Genomic DNA, 19,350 nt, shown 5'->3' with positions numbered 1-19,350 from the left:
ATTCAAGAGCTGCAATAGAATGGACACAAGAATCCAAAGAATTAATAACAATACAAATAGCTTCTGTAATTCCTCATCAGTTGGTTACGTGGCTTTATCCAACTCATCATAGGTCCAGACTCCTTCACAAAGAAGGCATAAATACTATGATTCAGACGAACTGAATCAACCACAAGTTCAAATGTTATTCGACGTACGACTACAAACGCTTTGAACAATGAAAAAAAAGGCAATGATATCTGAGCGAATAATAAAAAAAGGTTCAAATGACAAAGAAGACAACTGAAAACCGAAATAAAGCTCAATAACAATGTAGCATAGAGATTAAGAAAGATGGAAGCAAAGCAAACAAGACAAAGAAACTTACTTGATTCACTATGTTCCAAACTATGAAATCCAGCAGCTAATGTAAGAATAAACTCGAACAGTTTATCAATCTAAAGAACATGGATACAACCAATTAAATCACAACTTCATTTAACCAAGAGATGAATTCATACATGAGAAAGACTCGAGAACTTACCTGCAGTATTGGAACCAGATGAAGAAGCCATTGCGACTTCACAGCTTGAAGCCTTCTCCTCTTTAGCAAGGCACAATGGTTCTTCCAAACAATAGGACTCAGAATGCTATGAACCGCATCTTGCAAGAGCAGTGGCATAAGCCTTTTACAGTACCCCTTTTGTCATTCCCTATCAGAATAGATATAGGATTCGAACTCCATGATTGATACAACATATCAATCCTAAACGTGTTCTATTACTGAGTTTTAATCTCACAAGGATTACTCAGAATCTCTCAATACTTATTCCACAAGGAAACCAAATAAGTTAAAGCTTTTGACAAAGACTATTCCATATCAATGTTAGACAAAAGAACTAATTCCTTCCACAATTCATACTCATAAACTTAAATTTTCCCACTTGGGTATGAATTTGCAAAACCAGTCTTTTAAGATTTATAGAAGTGATCACCAAGTCCAAAAATCAACAAGCTCACAATCACACACCAGAATACATTTCAAAATATGGAATTCAAGAATCTAATCTGTACAACATAGAATTGATCCAACAATCACAGCATATCTGATCTGTACATTCATTTGAATCAATATTAGAGTAATACCAAAACATTACTCCCATTGATATTAGCCAACTTCATAACAGAATAATAATTATCAGAACATATATATCAAACTCAATAGTATAATAACAACTTATAAAGAATGCAACATAAAAATCCAAAACGATTTTCTAGCAATCTTAACTATTATTAAACAAATTTGTCTTTTGTAACAATTAATCACATAATTGGAAAAATTGAACACTTGTTAAAAACCAAAAATAAACTAACAACTAGATAAGCATAACTAAGCCAACTAGACTAACTTAGTTCTGGGAATCTTCAAGCTCATCGTTGCCATGTTCTAACTGAACAAAAGCAACTATCTTCAAGCCTTTAAACATTATACTCCCACTGATCAAAAGAATCCAAAACTCCCATCTTAGTAACATGCCCCTTGAACACATTATTCGGCAAGGCCTTGGTAAGAGGATCTGCAATTATCATACTAATAGACAGATATTGTATATCAATTTCCCCTTTTTTTAACCATCTCTCTTACCTTGAGAAATTTCACATCCATTAACCTCGAGGCTGAAGTTCTTTTGTTGTTCTTCGAGAAAAACACAGCAGTATTATTATCGGTTCTTTAACTGATTCTACTAGCTGCATATCAACTATCAAGTTCCTTAACCAAACTGCTTGCTTCATCCTCTCAAAGCATGCCACAAATTCAGCTTCCATTGTTTAAGTAGACACTATAGACTGTTTAGCACTTTTCCATGAAACAGCCCCTCCACTTAACTTGAAAATATATCCTCCAGTCTATTTTCTTTCATCTATATCCCTTGCAAGATCTGAATTAATGTGGCCAACTAATTGCAAATTGGTTTTTTGTTCATAAACCAACATGAAGGCTTTATTCTTCTGCAAATACCTCAATACTTTCTTTGCAACCATCCAATAAGACTCTCTTGGATTTGATTGAAATCTTCCCAAAAGTCTAATAATAAAGGCTAAGTCAGGTCTAGTACAAATATTGGCATACATGAGACTGCCAACCAATGAAGCATATGGTTTTAACTTCATGAGCTTGGTTTCTTGTTCATTCTTAGGACATTGATCTCAAGAGAATTTGTCACCTTTGTTAACCGGAACCTTAGCCTTGTTGCAGTTTTCCATATTGAATCAATTGAGTACTCTCTCAATGTTACCCTTCTGAGATAAACCAAGAAGCCTTTTATTTTTGTCCCTGATAATCTCAATACCTAAAACATAATGAGTTTTACCAAGATCCTTCATTTCAAAATTCTTACTGAGCATACCTTTTGTTTCTTTCAACATTTAGATATCCAAACTTGCCAACAAGATATCATCAACATATAAGACAAGAAAAATGAATTTCGAGCCTTTCACTTTAAGATAAATGCAATCATCCATATTGTTTTCAAAAAAACCTTGTGAAGTCACCACCTAATCAAACTTTAAGAACTATTGTCTTGAAGCTTGCTTTAATCCATAAATTGACTTGTTCAGTTTGTAAATCATATTTTCTTTCCCCCTTTCAACAAATCCAGGAGGTTGAGTCATGAATATTTCTTCATCGAGCTCACCATTCAAGAAAGCAATCTTGACTTCCATTTGGTGTAATTCCAGATCAAAATGGGCAGTCAAGGCCATTATAACTCTCAAAGAATCCTTTGAAGATACTGGGGAAAAAGTGTCTTTATAATTAACACCCTATCTTTGTGTAAACCCTTTTGCAACTAATCTAGCCTTGTATCTTTCAATCCTTCCTTCAGCATCCTTCTTGGTCTTGTATACCCATTTACAACCAATAGTTTGAACTTTAGCTGGCAAGTGCACTAAGGACCAAACATTGTTCTTCTGCATTGAATCAAGTTCTTCTTGCCTTTGCCATAGAACTACTTGAAGGCTCTTCATTGCTTGATGAAAGGTCACAGGATCATCGATATCACCATAGTCAAAATCTGCCTCTTGAAGATATACATAGTCTTTTGAGATTTCAGGTTTTCTTATTTTGCTAGATTTCCTTGGTTATGGTTGTTCCAACAAGTTATCAGTGTGTTGATCACTAACATTATGATCCAAATCGAACTGAGTCATTTCTTGAGTTTCAATACTTGGATTGTTATTTTGAATAAGATTCTCAGGAACATCCATCATGTCTTCATCAAGATCAGAATTAATGGTGTTGGATTTCTGAAGCAAAGGTACTTGAGTATAATTAAGTTGTGAAGTATCAAAATCCGACTGCACCATTTCTTCAAACTCAAAGCTATCTAGAACCATATCAGATACATCTTCATCTTCTAAAAATATGGCATTTAAGTTTCTTGTATTCTTGTGTGTGCCTGAGTGTAATAGAACTTAAAACCCTTTGATTTTTCTGAGTATCCAATAAAGAAACATGTAGTGGTTTTGGAATCCAATTTCTTCTCACTTGGATTGTAGAATCTTGCTTCTGCTTTGCATCCCCAAACATGAAAATGATTGAAGCTTGGTAGTTGGTCATTCCATAATTTGAATGGTTTTTTGGCACAAATTTAGATGGCACCCGATTTAAGATGTAATTTGCTGTCTTCAATGCCTCACCCCAAAGAAAACCAGGAAGTTTTGATCTTGAAATCATACTTCTCACCATCTCTATTAATGTCCTATTTCTCCTTTCTGCCACTCCATTCTGTTGTGGTGTTCCAGGAGTGGTATATTGTGCCACAATCCCTTGACTTGCCAAAATATTCCCTTCCTCTATCCGATCTAACAATTTTAATCACATGATTTAACTGTTTCTCAGCTTCACTTTTAAAGAATTTAAAACAACCAAGGACTGCTGATTTCTCACGAATAAGGAAAACATAACTGAATCTTAAGAAGTCATCAATAAATTTCACAAAATAGGTATTCCCACAAATGGTTTTGATAGGAAAAGGGCCACAAATATTTGTGTGTATGATCTCAAGCAAACTAAGACTTCTTTTAGCATCTAACTTCCTAACATTAGTCCTTTTACCTTTCATACAATCAACACACTCAACTGCAGTTTTATAATCTATGGTAGGAATTAATTGTAATCTTGATAATTGAAAGATTCTTTCATTAGAAATGTGTGCTAGTTTCTTATGCCAAAGCATGAATGTTTGATCAAAATTGTGCATTCTTTTAGTTGCAGTAGTCAAAGCATGCAAATTTTCAATTTCAACAGTGCATTGCAACTTCCAAAGATGATCAAATAAAACTGCTTTTCCCTGTATTAAACCTTTTTTGAAAAATTTTGTACTCTCATCACTGCCCTTAAAGGAATACCCTTGTTTTACTAGTTTTGATGCTGATACTAAATTTCTCCTCATTTTAGGTACGTATAACATTTCATCCAACTGCATTATCATCCCAGTGACCAATTTCAATTTTACAGTCCCTATAGATTCAATTGCCACTTTGGTTCCTTCCCCAACAAAAACCTTAAAACAGTTTGTTTTCTTTTGCTCTTTAAAACCATGCAGAGAATTTGTGATATGCACAGATGCACAAGTATCAAACCACCAAAAATCAGTAGGAATATCAAATGACATTTGACTCCTCACACACATAGACATCCGTTCTTCCTTTAGATCTCAGCCAATCCTTGAAAATTTCATAATCTTTTCTATAGTGACCTTTGGTTTTGCAATGATGACATCTAACCTTTTCAATATTTTTGTTTTTCACCTTAAATTTATTAGACTTAGAGGAATTGGAATTTTTAGCAGGTATCATAGATTTATCAAAAGTCTGAGGTTTAGAAATTTTATCTGAATTTGCCTTCTTCTTTCCCTTTGCAGATTGCACAAAATTGACAAACTCAGGTTCTTTGCCTTTTTCTTGCTTTTGTCGATTATCCTCTTGCACACATTGAGCAATCAACTCATCCACGGTCCAAGTTTTGTCTTGAGTGTTGTAAGATACCTTGAGTTGGCTATACTTTTGTGGCAGGGCTTGTAATATCATGAAAATTAGTTGCTCTTCACAAATGTTGACATCCATGGAAGTGAGCTTCTTGGCTGCACAGTCATCCTCATAATACGATATCTGATTGAGCCTCCACCTTCAAATTTGTAAGAAGTTAAGAGAGACATGTGTTGAGCAATTTCAGCTTTCTCAGATTCCCTAAATTTATTCTCAATGGCCTGAAGATAATCCTTAGCAAGAGCAAATTTCTTGATTCCCCCACACATGGTGTCTGTCATTCCACTTTCTAAAGCCACCTTGTTTGCTCTAGTCCGTCTTTCAAACTCAGTCTTCTCGGCTTTGGTACTTTTATCAATCAAAGCTTCAGGTTGTGGATTGTCAAGGGCAATGTCATACTCATTCAGTGTCAAGAGCAATTCAATATCTCTTCTTCATTTCTTATAATTGCTTCCACCAGTGAGTATTGGTACTGCTGCTAAATTTAGTGTCTTGAGTGAAACTGCAGAATTGATAAATAAAATTAGAACTATGAACCCTTTTAAAGATTCCTGACTTCCATCTTTTTCACCATTAAAATTTAGCCCATTGAATCAATTTAGTCATATATATATCCTTGGAGTTTAATGATATATATGTAGAGTAAACAATTACAATGAAATCCACAAACAACACTAATTGTTCTAACTGCAATACTATTTGTCATATTTCTGCAGAAGTGGTTAGCACCGATTGTACAATATAAGACAGTAAGACAAAACTTATTTGATTTATTTCTTATTAGTTATACCAGCGAAAACAATTTGTAACAATCTATGCAACCGTTCAACTCAAAACTTTATTGACATCCAAGGTAATCAGAAAATACAGGAACATATTCAAATTTTCCTTTTAGCATGACAGTATGCAGAACAAATTTAAAATTGAAAACTCAGGTGCAAATTAAATCAGAATTCATATCTTTATTCAAGAAGTTTGAAAGACTTATTGTTCGACATTAGAATAACTCTCGCAATATGGAATAAGGAAAGGGAAAGAGAACAAAAAGAAAACTCATCTCGAAGAACACAAACGGGACAGCAATCCCAGATTTGTAATTAAAACGACACCATTTTTTTTATTTTTGTTTTTTTTTTAAATTTTATATATTAAGACGGCCATATTTATAAACGACACCGTTTTATTTAGCTTCGAATTCTTTGAACCCTAGCGTGCAGCTCGTGTCCCAGATTCAATGGTTTCCATGGAGGGTTGAACTTAATGGTTAGAATCCAAGGCTCTGATACCACATGTAAGAATAAACTCGAACAGTTCATCAATCTAAAGAACATGGATACAACCAATTAAATCACAACTTCATTTAACCAAGAGATGAATTCATACTTGAGAAACACTCAAGAACTTACCTGCAGAATTGGAACCAGATGAAGAAGCCATTGCAACTTCACAGCTTGCAGCCTTCTCCTCTTTAGCAAGGCACAATGGTTCTTCCAAAAAATAGGACTCAGAATGCTATGAACCGTATCTTGCAAGAGCAGTGGCATAAGCCTTTTACAGTACTCCTTTTGTCATTCCCTATCAGAATAGACTTAGGATTCGGACTCCACGATTGATACAACATATCAATCCTAAACGTGTTCTATTACTGAGTTTTAATCTCACAAGGATTACTCAGAATCTCTCAATACTTATTCCACAAGGAAACCAAATAAGTTAAAGCTTTTGACAAAGACTTTTCCATATCAATCTTAGACACAAGAACTGATTCCTTCCACAATTCATGCTCATAAACTTACAGCTAACACTTACACTAGGTTTCTTTCAAACTCCAATCTCTTAGTTGTGGTTCTGTAATAAGCAAAAATGGGTTGAGAGAAGAAAAATGTGTTAATAACAAGGAGACAACTTTCTTTAAGCAGGTGGTGGAAGGTTACTTCAGCTGTGGTTTTGCTTGCCAAGAAATGGCTGCTTACTTCGCTTTAAGCAAAGTGCAAACTTGTTATGCCCCAACTTGCGAATAAGAACAATTTATGAATTAGGAAGTGAGCCATATATGATATATCTTAGCAATAAAATATTGATAATTAACAATAATATGAAGGAGGAAATATCATCTTTACCATTTTAAACCAATCCCTTTCTACACTCTCTATTCCCTTTCTTCCACCGTTTGACCCATTTCAATTTTCTCTCTTTTTCTATCCTGACAAATATGACTAACGATCCTATTATCCCACCACCAAACCCCAAACATCTAACTAAATTCCCCCACTCTCTTTTTTTTTGAATTTGTATTCTCCCACATGCTACAAACCAGCCCCCTCCTCCTCCCCAATCTTTCCTTTCAGTGTCCTTTTTCACTCTCATCCCTTAATCTCACCTTCTCTCTTATCAACTCAACCCTTCGAATTATTCAACGCACACCGTCTGTGTAGTGGGGAAGCTTCTGCTGCTCATGGAGTGCATGCTGCAACTTCCCCAGCTGAGTATGGCGTAACGGCTGTTGCGTTGCGGTGGCATGGCATCGGCACATCGCAACGGAAAGACATTACAGTCAATTGTTAATTTCATTCATTCAAGCGAAAAGACATTGCTTTGATTTATTAAAACCAAAAGACATAACAGTCAATTGTTAATTCCATCCTATGGCTAAAGCCATATGATTGCTTGTGTTGTGTGGGTGCGCACATGTATGACGTGTATGTATAATTGAAAGAATCCATGTCAATTTGCATGCGTTATCAGTTGTCTGCGAGTGTTGTTATCGGCTATTTTATGTTTCAGAATTCGATGCTTGGAATTGTTTTAGCCGGTCAGCACTTCGGAAACCCTCTAACTGCAGTACCATGTTGTCTGCGAGTGTTGTTATCGGCTATTTTATGTTTCAGAATTCGATGCTTGGAATTGTTCTAGCCGGTCAGCACTTCGGAAACCCTCTAATTTGTAAGATCCCACATTACCTAGGGGAGCGATCCTTATATGTATATTCCCATCCCTAACTAGCATGAGGCCTTTGGTGAGCTCACTGGCTTCGGGTTCTGTGGGAACTCCGAAGTTAAGTGAGTAGCGTGTGAGGTCACTCCTATGACGGGTGACCCACTGGGAAGTTCTTGTGTGAGTTCCTAGAAACAAAACTGTGAGGGCGTGGTCGGGGCCCAAAGTGGACAATATAGTGCTACGGTGGTGGAGCGGGCCCAGGTTGTGATGGGGGCCCGAGTCGGGATGTGACAATTTGGTATCAGAGCATAACCTTGGCCGCATTATGCCGACGAGGACGTCGGGCCCCTAAGCGGGTGGATTGTAAGACCCCACATTATCTAGGGGAGTGATCCTTATATGTATATTCTCATCCCTACCTAGCACAAGGCATTTTGGAAGCTCACTGGCTTCGGGTTCCATGGGAACTCCGAAGTTAAGCGAGTAGCACGCAAGAACACTCCGATGATGGGTTCCCCACTGGGAAGTTCTCGTGTGAGTTCCCAGAAACAAAACCGTGAGGGCGTGGTCGGGGCCCAAAACGGACAATATCGTGCTACGGTGGTGGAGCGAGCCCAGGATGTGGTGGGGGCCCAGGTCGGGATGTGACATAACTGCAGTACCATGTACTGTTTCCAGCGTTTGTCATTCAATCTTGGGTACTACCTTGGCAACGTATGTCGGAATTTATTTTCGTACGTAGTAGCTATGGACAGTTTGATTTGCACTTTTTGGTGCTGGTTTGTGAATAAGTTGAACATGTATTGGTGGGTTATACCTCTATTAGAGAGATTATGTAAATGTGGTATGAAAAAGGTGATAAGTGTAACACTACTTGTTTTTATTTTTCTTTCCTATCTTATGTCCGGTCCACGCCATTTCCGTTCTTTTATTTTGCATATGATTGCCTCTATATCGGACAAGAAAAGTTACAAATAGTCCAATCCATAAGATTGAATTGGGGAACAAGGGAAAAATTACACAACTTTATCCAATTTATCTCATTTACATCTACAAAGTTCAGATCGAAAGATTTCAATTTTTGGCTTATCGTTGTACACAAAAAAAAACTCCTAGTCATTTTGAGAGAAAACTTCTCTCAAATCGTAACCCAAAACCCAAGGCCAACAGCAAAGCCAAACCTTTCACCCAAATAATTCTGGTACCAAAATTCCCCCAACCAAAAACTTAAATAGCCCACCAAATTCAAATATTGGCTACTAAAACTCAAATAAAAACGAAGGCTCGTAACTTTCAAAGTTCCCACAACAAATCTAGTTTGTTCGTCTAATATTTCAATTCAAATCCATAATCTCTAATCCTAAATCAAAACCTCAATACAAATCAAACTCTCTCAATCAATCTTCCCACCAAATCATTTTGCCCATTTTTATTTGCCCAAAAACCAGACCAATAAATGGATCAAAGATTCCATGGCCCATCTCCTCTCAAGAGATTCAGACTCATGTAGCAGCAGCAGAAGGATGCCTTTTTGTCCTTTTTGCACATTTCGGGGAAAAAAGGAAAGGCACCTAGTGACCAACTCGTTCTCCCTAACCTTGTCACCTCTGCCACTGCCATCTCACCTATTCTGTGCCTGCCAAGAAAAGGGTTTGGGCGTTTCAGCCCGATTTGTTCCCTAGAGAGCCCCTTTCGACATTGGACCTTAATGTCGAGTACAAGTTGCCTTTTGGGTTGGAGCCGAAAGAAGAGGTGGTGGGGAAAATGGAGGGTAAATCTGAAAATTGCTGCAATGAAAATATCGAGATTACCCAAGACCAAGAAGAGAGAAACCAAGAAATTGCAGGGGATGAAGAGTGCAATGAAGAAGAAGATGATGGGTTTTTTTGTGTGCTATTTGTCAGATCCAATTGTGTTTTGTGAGAGGTGATTTGATGGTTTATGCCTCCTACTATGGAAATCCCCTCGTAAAAGTATCTGAAAGGCGATTGGTTCTGTGCCAAATGCGCATTTTCTGCTGTGCATTCCCAATCCATTGAGTCCTGTTCTTGTTGTTTGTGTCCTGTCAATTGAGGGGTAATAAAGCCCACTGGAGACGGCAGGTAGGCACACATTGTGTACGAACAAAGAAAGTTGAGGTTTCATCATAAAAATAATTGGTAATATGGAGAATAGTCCAACTGCTTGTAAACTTATGCAAGGTCATTCCTTTTATCAATGTAGGATTCACTCTCAACATTTCCTTTTATGTGTGCCAAATTTTCAAACCTAACACGTGAACAACACAACTCGAGTGACGTGGAGCAAGTGTGGCCGTTGGGCTTCACACGTGGGCCAACTTGTTCTAATACTACAAAGAAAGTTGAGGTTCCACCATAAAACCAATTGACAATATGAGAAGTAATCTAACTACCTTATAAGCACATGCAAGGTCTCTCATCTCATCAATGTGAGATTCACTCTCTACACTGGAAGTGTTATTCAAGGATCCCCGAAGGCTGGGAAGGGATTAATTGCTCCAAGGTTTTGAAAATGCGGTGGAAGGAGAGGTGCTATGTTTGTGAGAGTTCAAGGGGGTGTGATATCCAGTGCTCTGAGCTTCAATGCTCTTTGGCATTTCATGTGAGTTGTGGGTTGGATGAGGATCTTTGTATTGAGTACAAGGATGGAATGAATAAGGGAGCTATTGCCACAAAATTTCATCACTTAAACATCTATTTGTACTGACTTGTAGACCCTTTGGTTGTGAAAACTTCATAGATAAGTAATAAAGGCCATTTTGAAAGAAGCCTTAACCAATCATCTTCCCGGTAACCATGTCCTGAAAAATCTCATGACTGAAACTCCTCTACCATTAACAACTGATACTTAAGATGACATTTTTTTTAAATCATGCAAGTTTGTAGGTTGGTTTGTCATGTGATCAATGACACCCATATCCAATAATCATGCACAAGACTTGTATCTTGAGCTATTGAAATAAGTATTTAAGATATATGCAGTGTCTTCATGTGGCATTCCTTCTGCTTCTGCCAAAAACCCAGTGAACTTCCCAAGGAGAGTAGTGTGGTTCTTGGCTCCAGTTTCCACTGTTTCTTCATTCTGACCCCTCCAATTTTTGCGTTGAAGGTAGGAAGCAAAGTCATTGATCAATGTAGTAGGATTTGACGTAAAATCTAACAAACCACCATTAGGAGTTTGACTTGCATGGTTTATTGAGAAAGATGCTGGAAGATTGGACCCATAACTGTTTTTGAATGGTGGGTTTGAGCTACTTTGAAATGTCATTTGTCATCCTTGTTGAACTTAGGTTTTAACTTTGGATGAAGTATCCAACATCGATCTTTGGTATGACGAATTCCAAGGTGACCAATACAAAGACAGTGATCACATTTTAAGTCTGACCTTTTTCCCTTGTAAACCTTTGATTGAGGTGACTTGTGATTTGAAGCATATGCTCGAGCTTCTCGCACACTGGACTCGGTGTCAAGAGCAATGACTCACCTTTTAACTTCTTCTCGTTGTATGGTGGCACATACACTGGAAAAAGATGGAAACTCCGAGTTCATCAAGATGTGGCTCCTTAAATCTTCATACAAAAATCAAGATGTGACATAATATCTTGCAATTACACCCAAAAATCACCAAATGTGGCCAATTCCCACCTCTCCAAAGGGGGCCGGCCACATCCCTATAAATACCATTTCATTTCTCCAAAAACGTAAGTTGAATCATTTTGCAAAATTCTCCAAACATTTTTCCCTCAAAATTCTAACTTTGACATTGAAGATTCTTCGGCCAACGGCCCCCCCCCCCCCCCCCCCCAAAATCATTGTGGACGTGTGAGGCTCTTGGTCTTGACCTAAGGTGTTAATTGTTTTTGCAGGTGCATTTTCGTCCAAGAACAAGAAGGAACAAATTTCCATCCACACTGTCAACTTCTAAATTTATATGCAACGACTAAAGGTGACGAGTGACGATTAAACCTTATGAATACCTATGCTTCAGATTAGACATGCACAGATATGTGGGGACATTGTAAGTTTTGCCAAAACAAGGCAAGGAAGAATCAGCTTGACTCTGGTGGTTCAAGTGGTTCTTGAGATTAGCGACAAAGTTACGTACTTTGGTGCAGGTTGAATGAGAGAAGTCAGGTTGAGGTTTTATGGGTTAGTTAATGTGTACATTTCCAGAAGGAATTAACAAAATAACCCAGAGGAATGCTTCAATTCTTACGCCGCTTAGAATTTGAGTTCCATCACACAGTTCTCAAAGAAAGCTCAAGAGTTGCCAGGAGCGTCATGAATTGAATAACCCCTGTATAGGTTAGAAGTTAGATTAGACAAAGAAAAGAAGAGTGGGAGTGATCAATTACTCTTTACACATACACAAAGAGAGTGTTGAATTACTCTTCCAAGTCTCCATTTAAAAAATAAAAAGAGGAGACTTCTCTCACAGTATACATGTGTACTAGGATATATTTAACTACCTAACCTAAAGTTTTAAGCTGTTTCATTTATTTTGCTTATTAAGTACTTATTGTGGTTCGAGCCGGTTCGCAATCTCTCTTCTCTTTGTCAAAGAACCATTGAATACTGAGCTCCTTACTATCTGGATGGGTCAGCTTACAATTTGTGGCAGATTCCAAAAGCCTTCCCTTTAGAGTCGTCAACCTATTTCCTCTTATGGAAATGCCTTGTGAAAGCTTTACTGTGGACACAGTTGATGATCCATTAGGGGCAGAGCAATTGATTGCTTTGTGCTAACCTACTGAAATCCTTCTAGTAGTGTGAAACATTAAGTTAAAATCCAGAGCGATACCAACAGCCAAGAACGCACGATTACCACTAGCTCCGCTTCACTGCAGCATTTCGTCCAACAGCTCCAACGCAAATGCAACTAGGAGTTTCAGGGATTGGGTTGAACTGGTTGGTGAGGCTGTGTCGACTGCATTTCCGATTTGGGTTGCTTTGGGGTGCCTGAATCATCTGAAATAGTATCAACTTGTCATAATTGTCCCACCCCTTTATGTTGCCAGCCCCAACAGAGTGTTGGTGAGTTGGATGGGTATGTTATACTGAAAAAATATTACAGGATTGGCACGCCTACATTTCACTTGCACCTTGCGTACCATCTTGCTGCTCAGATGAATAGGACCGAAAGGGATGATACTAAAACTTTCAAAAACTAGGGTGACAAAAGTCTACTTTACTTTTTTCCCCTCTCCTGGCCAGAGGATCTGATGACCTTGTTGTTTTTGCAGTAGAAATGTGGCACTTTCGGTTTTAATGACAGCAGCAAGCACTTTATCAGCCGTGGTTGGTAAACTGACATCAATTTCTTTTGATATTTTTTTGTTCTTTAAGTGGTGTACTGGTATGGTCCAAATTTTTTCACATACATTGAAAACTGGTTAGAAAGATAAGTTTGAATCAAATTTTCTGCTAAAACTCCCGGAAAAATTAAATTCTGATTAACTTTCTGTCGTGTCTATTTCTTTTGCCTGTCAAAAGCTACGGGGAGCATCAAACTATCTCCCTTGGAAATGATTCGTTAAATATGAATTATGAATAAAATTTTCCTTTGTTCGATTCTCAACCTAAAGTGATCTGCTGAAAGATCAGACCTTAACCCACAGTTTGGACATGGGAAATAAACTTGAAATTTGGACAAAAATCAGAAATTTTAAATTGAAATGACCAATTCCCTTGTTTGGATTTATAATCATAGAAATTTAATTACCACTTACTATTACTAATGACTTAAATTATAAGCTTTTTCCAAGGAACCTTACTTCTTTTACCCTTTCATATTGTAGATCATGACCCCATTTCTCACAGCTAAACTTACCGGCCAATATGTCGCAGTAGATGCAGCTGGGCTCTTATTCTCAACACTGCAGGTAAGCTTTCAATCGTTTTGCCTTCGTCTTGTTATAGCTGTTGCTGTTTTTAAATTATATAGAGGTACCATATGCTTTGAACACAGGTTGTGCTTCTCCCTGTTTTGGCGGGTGCATTTCTGAATCAGTATTTCCAAGGCCTGGTTAAATTCGACTCCCCCGTGATGCCACCCATTGCTGTAGCAACTGTAGGTGTTCTTTGTGGGAATGCAATTGCCCAGAGTTCATCTGCAATCCTTACGTCTGGTAAACAAGTGGTGCTAGCTTCCGCTCTTCTTCATGCAAGTGGATTGTTCTTTGGATTCATCTTTTCAAGGATGCTTGGGCTCGATGTCACATCACAAGGACTATCTCCATCGAGATTGGCATGGAGGTAAGCATCATTGGGTTGTTTTTTTTCTTCTGGATAAGAGAGTTTCACAGCTTTTCCACTGCTATTTAATTTCTAGTGAAAAGACATTGCATTCATTTATTCAATCCAAAAGACATTACAGTCAATAGTTAATTTCATTCTGTACCAAAGCCATATGATTGCTTGTATTGTGTGGGTGCGCACACGTGTGATGTGTGTGTGTATGTATGATTGAAAGAATCCATGTCAATTTGTATGCGCTATCAGTTGTCTGCGAGTCTTGTTTTCGGCTCTTCTATGTTTCAGAATTCGATGCTCGGAATTGTTCTAGCCGGTCAGCACTTCGGAAACCCTCTAACTGCAGTACCATGTGCTGTTTCCAGTGTTTGTCATTCAATCTTGGGTAGTGCCTTGGCAGGATTCTGGAGACAGACTGTGCCAACCCAGAAGCAAGATTGAAATGTCATGTAAAATCTTTAGACGAGCAGTACAAACTTCAATCCTTCTGTTATCGTATGAGCTGGTATTTGTCGGAATTTCTTTTCGTACGTTTTAGCTGCGGAATAGTTGGATTTGCACTTTCCGGTGCTGGTCTCTGAAATAAGTTGAACTATGTTATTTTGCCTTTCAATGTGAATCCTTTGATTTTCGCTCTGGATTTTAACTTAATGTTTCACATATTTGTTCATGTATCAAAAGTCCTATATTCTATGATTTCGAAGATAATAGCAAGCCAAAATTGCAAAAATATCTCCACCCATTCTGGCTTGCTCTGATTACCATTTTGTTTTCAGTTTTATATTTTTTTAGTTATGTTATGGAGGGGGAATATGAAGGATAAAGGAGGGATAAGCAAAGATGGAGGAATGGTGGCGGGAGGTTAGGAAAGACTAAACAACTATATATATTCCCTCTATCTCGGACAAGAAAAGTTACAAATAGTCAAATCTAAAAGGAAGATTGAACTAGAAAATAAGAGAGCAAGTACACTATTTTAATCAATTGGCCTAATGTACATATACAAATCCAATTGGTTAGTCTTGTATTTCAATTCAAATCCCTAATCTGTAATCCCAAATCAAAACCTCAAAAAGTGTCCCAAACTTCTCAATCAATCACCCCACCAAATCATTTCCACTAATTTCACTCTAGTTTATTGTATACTTATTCGACAGATGTCCGATTTATGAATTTTTCATTCGGATTGGCAGCCCTTGCAGATGCTTATGTCTGTTCCCTAAGGATTTCTTCCAAATATTTAGATATGTGGTCTGCACTTTGAGTCCTACTATACATCAATGCATTTTAAGTTGCTTAGATATTCCACTTGCTAGATATTTGTGGATTTTTGACCGCACATTTAGCTGTTAAATTCAGTAATATATATTGTACATGAATTTCTACATAGGTTAGATAAAAGGAAGACTCGAAAACTAGAAAATGAGGGATCTCTTTCATTTTCATGTATCGCACATTGGCATATGTATAATTGATTTGTAGCTTTCAGCTGCGTATGGTAGTATGTAACAATCCGTCCTGGAATTTACGGAATCAAAAAAGTATTTTTGTATTTTCACTAAGTTTGAGGATATTTTCTTTTTAAAAATAATTTTTAGATCTTAAATGGTTTCCCCAAGGAGGGGCCATCCCTGATTTGTCCCTCGATTCCCTTCCCTTTTTTTAAATTTTTCTGAAAAGTCTCTCTCCCCCTTTTTCTCAAGAGTTCTCTTTTCTTCCTCACTCTCCCTTGTCACTCCCTTTGGCTCTCTCTCTCTCTCTACCCGAAACTCTCTATATCTCTCTCTCGACCTTACGTTTCCCTCCTCACCGTCGAACACACACACAAACATACAAACACACGACGGCATCACCATCATCGTTGGGCCTTTCTTCTCTCCCTCATCCTTTGTGAAGCACAGAGACCACCCAATCATGTTTAGCACACCCACACCGGCGAGTTCTACTATTCCCGACTAGGTGAGGCTCGAAATACCATCACTCATTCTTCATTTTCAACGGTCTGGTGGTTTTAATGAAAATAGGTATTGTCTTGGGACGTTTTTACATAGGAAAACCACCTCGGAGAACTAAACCCAGATTCCAGCAAATACCCGTGGCTTTCAGGCCACTTTCAGGCCAAACCCCGACGAGTTGGCCAACATGCAAGGTATCAATCTCTTCGTCTCACCGAGTACTACAACTTTCCTTTTTGTTTTATCCAATTTCGTTGAGTATTGAAGAAGTTATATCCATTTGAATCTTACCCAGTTTCCGGCGACCTTCGCGGCTTTGGAAGAATTTTCAAGCCAAATCACGACGAGTTGGACGTCGTGAGAGGTACCATTCTCTTCATCTCTTCGAGAACTATAATTTTCATTTTTGAATCACTCGATTTCGTTAAGTATTGACAAAGTTATGAGCGTTTAAATTTTGTCTAATTTCTGGCCGAATTTCGGCCATCTTCCCCGGTGAGTAACGGGCTCCCGAGCCCAACCCTTCAAACCAGGCAAACCAGGCCCTTTGGGCCTTACCAACTAGGGCCTTTGGCCCGTTAAAATCAAACCCAACCCATTTATTTATTTTAATTGTTTTTCTGAAATTTAAAGGCCCTTGGGCCATTTCCCTTTAGGGCCTTAGGCCCGTGCACTTTAAACCGTAAACCCTTTGAATTTAGGCCTTTAGGCCTAGCACATTTCAGCCCAAACTCATCAGCCTCGTCTAGATCCGGTTGCAATATTGTTTGGAAAATTCTTATGTTGACATTTTACCAAATTTATCCGGGACCCTTCTTAGGGTAATTCGACATCCTGAATCCGTTTCCGATGTCCATTTTCCCAAAATAAGTCGTTTTAGTAGAGTTTGACGAAATGCATCCTTTATGTGCTTAGGGGCAATTATTTGTGGCTTTTCCGTTTTCGCTAGTTGCGTGGCTCTTTGGCAGTTAAATACTGTGAGTGGACCCCTTCTAAAAATGCATGTTTTGATAGTAGAAGTGCATACATGAAAAGCATGACTTGATGACTATGTTTTATGAAACGTTTTATGAGAAAACATGCTTACTGAGGTTAGTTTGAATTATCACTATTTTTCCTATAACCCATGTTCTTATAGAATATCTGATGGATGACGATATGATATTTAGAACATGTTTAGAACACCTCTTTATAGTATAGATGATGGATGACTTCGTACTATGAAGTTGCTTTTCAATATATATATGTTCACTGGTTTTGTACTTACCTAGTGGTCCTTTCCGCTACGGGACGTAGGGATAGATTTTGGTCCATCCCGGGAGACGGTTTGGTGTTTGCATAGGGCCTGGAGTGTGTTTCTTCTGGCTATTAGCACAAGGACGAGGAGCCGACATGAAGCCTGAAGTGTATTTTCCTCTAACTGTCTGCTCAGAGACGGGGAGTCGGCATGGGGCCTGGGGGTTATCGGACATTCACTAGTGATTAGTATATATACAAGTTATGATTTGAGACATTGCACGATATGCTAGGTTTTGGAAAACCTATGTTTATCATGATATATAAGTGTTTTCATAAAACCTGGGGGTTAGTGTGTGTGTGTGTGTGTGTGTGTGTGTGTGTGTGTGTGTGTATCAACTTGGTCCACTCATGTTTGTTTTATGCCCCCTTCAGGACTTAGAATCGAGGCGTACAATCTAGACATCCAGGCATTTCTGCATCGGCATATTCAAGTCCTCTCGGTGTAGGACCCACTCTTTTGTTTCATTCAATTTTATTTTATTTCTTTTAGTGTTTTAGTTAGTTGTATGCTCTGAACACGTTCCTTAAATGCATATTCATTATTCTTTTATATTTATAAGTCTTATCTACCCCTTGTTTTCAGCATTTTCACTCAATAAATGACTATCGTCATCCTTGGGCGTAGACCAGCACATGTCTATCCTGGTATTAGAAAAATATTGGAATCGGGACGTGTCATAGTAAGCATTAAGCAGTCAAAAGAAAGAGCTGTAAATATTCTACGCATATTGTATATTTTCCATGCAACTGCTTATGCCTATTCAAGTGGGTTCTCTTCCTTCTCTAAGGCTGAATCATATGGCCTTGCTGCAATAAACTATTGACCATATGCTTTAACTTTTCTATCACAATTTGTGGCAGTTGTTAGGGTTTCTACGGAGGTCAAAAAAGATGTGGAGCCTAGTGATGGAAAAGTTATGTGGGATGTTATTCGTTTGCCTAGCTAAGACATGCCAAAGAAGGACTCGTTGCATTCAGTATGAAGATGTAAATAAATGTCGCATATCAGAAGTTCACTAATCTTGCAAAGGCTGATAAGAAGTTAGTTAATTTGTTATGCTACCAATTGATTTATGCTGGAACTTTAATTAGGGTATCAAAGCAGCTTGACTTACATGTTAGATTTGAAAATTCATTACACATGGGAAAAGTGTGAAGAAATGTTTCCCATCGGAAGTTTACCAAACCCTTTATTGTCAATTTATTTTATGATGAAACTTCCAACTTTTTTCATTCAGGTTTAGCAAAATTGTTCGTGTAACTCGAGTGCAAAGAGCCCCCTGTGTATGTCTCTTGTGCGTTTTGATACTCAAACATAACAAAAAGAAAAAGAGGCAATATTGATTAGTAAAAGAAGATTAACTTACACGAAATACGTTTATAGTTGTGTGATGTCTTAATTCAACATTACATTGCATTACATTATTGATCCAAGCCTTTTCAATGTCAATCCATGCTGGACAAACCCGTCATAGTTCATGAGCAGTATTGCTTCTGATCTAGTCAATCTAAATTTCTTTAATTTAAACAAGACATATAGACCGTCACCGTGATACTGCGTAGTCAACCTAGAATTCTGTGAAGATGACAATGAACTCAGAAAAGTCCCCTAAACTAACAGTAAAAGTCACCATGGGCGTTATATATTATTAGACGTCTTGCATCCGACGTTAGATTTAAGCAAGACTTGTCCTTATATATTAGATTTGAGCAAGACTTGTCCTTATACACTATTAGACGTCTTGCATCCGATGTTAGATTTGAGCAAGGCTTGTCCTTTATATATTATTAGACGTCTTGCTTGTATCATAAGTAAGAGTTTAGAAATCGACTCTTTTTATTGTTTTATTTATTATTAT

The 19,350-nt window shown here is 37.9% G+C and overlaps 1 pseudogene; it reads left to right on the top strand.

Moving 5' to 3' along the window:
• The first annotated feature begins 12,858 nt into the window (after window positions 1–12,858).
• On the top strand, window positions 12,859–14,869 carry LOC137741870 (probable sodium/metabolite cotransporter BASS1, chloroplastic; annotated as a pseudogene).
• The last annotated feature ends 4,481 nt before the right edge of the window (window positions 14,870–19,350 follow it).

Source organism: Pyrus communis, chromosome 8 (assembly GCF_963583255.1).
Source record: "Pyrus communis chromosome 8, drPyrComm1.1, whole genome shotgun sequence".
Taxonomy (NCBI): Eukaryota; Viridiplantae; Streptophyta; class Magnoliopsida; order Rosales; family Rosaceae; genus Pyrus; species Pyrus communis.
The sequence above is the reverse complement of the archived record's forward strand: the minus strand, read 5'-3'. Positions and strand labels throughout refer to the sequence as shown.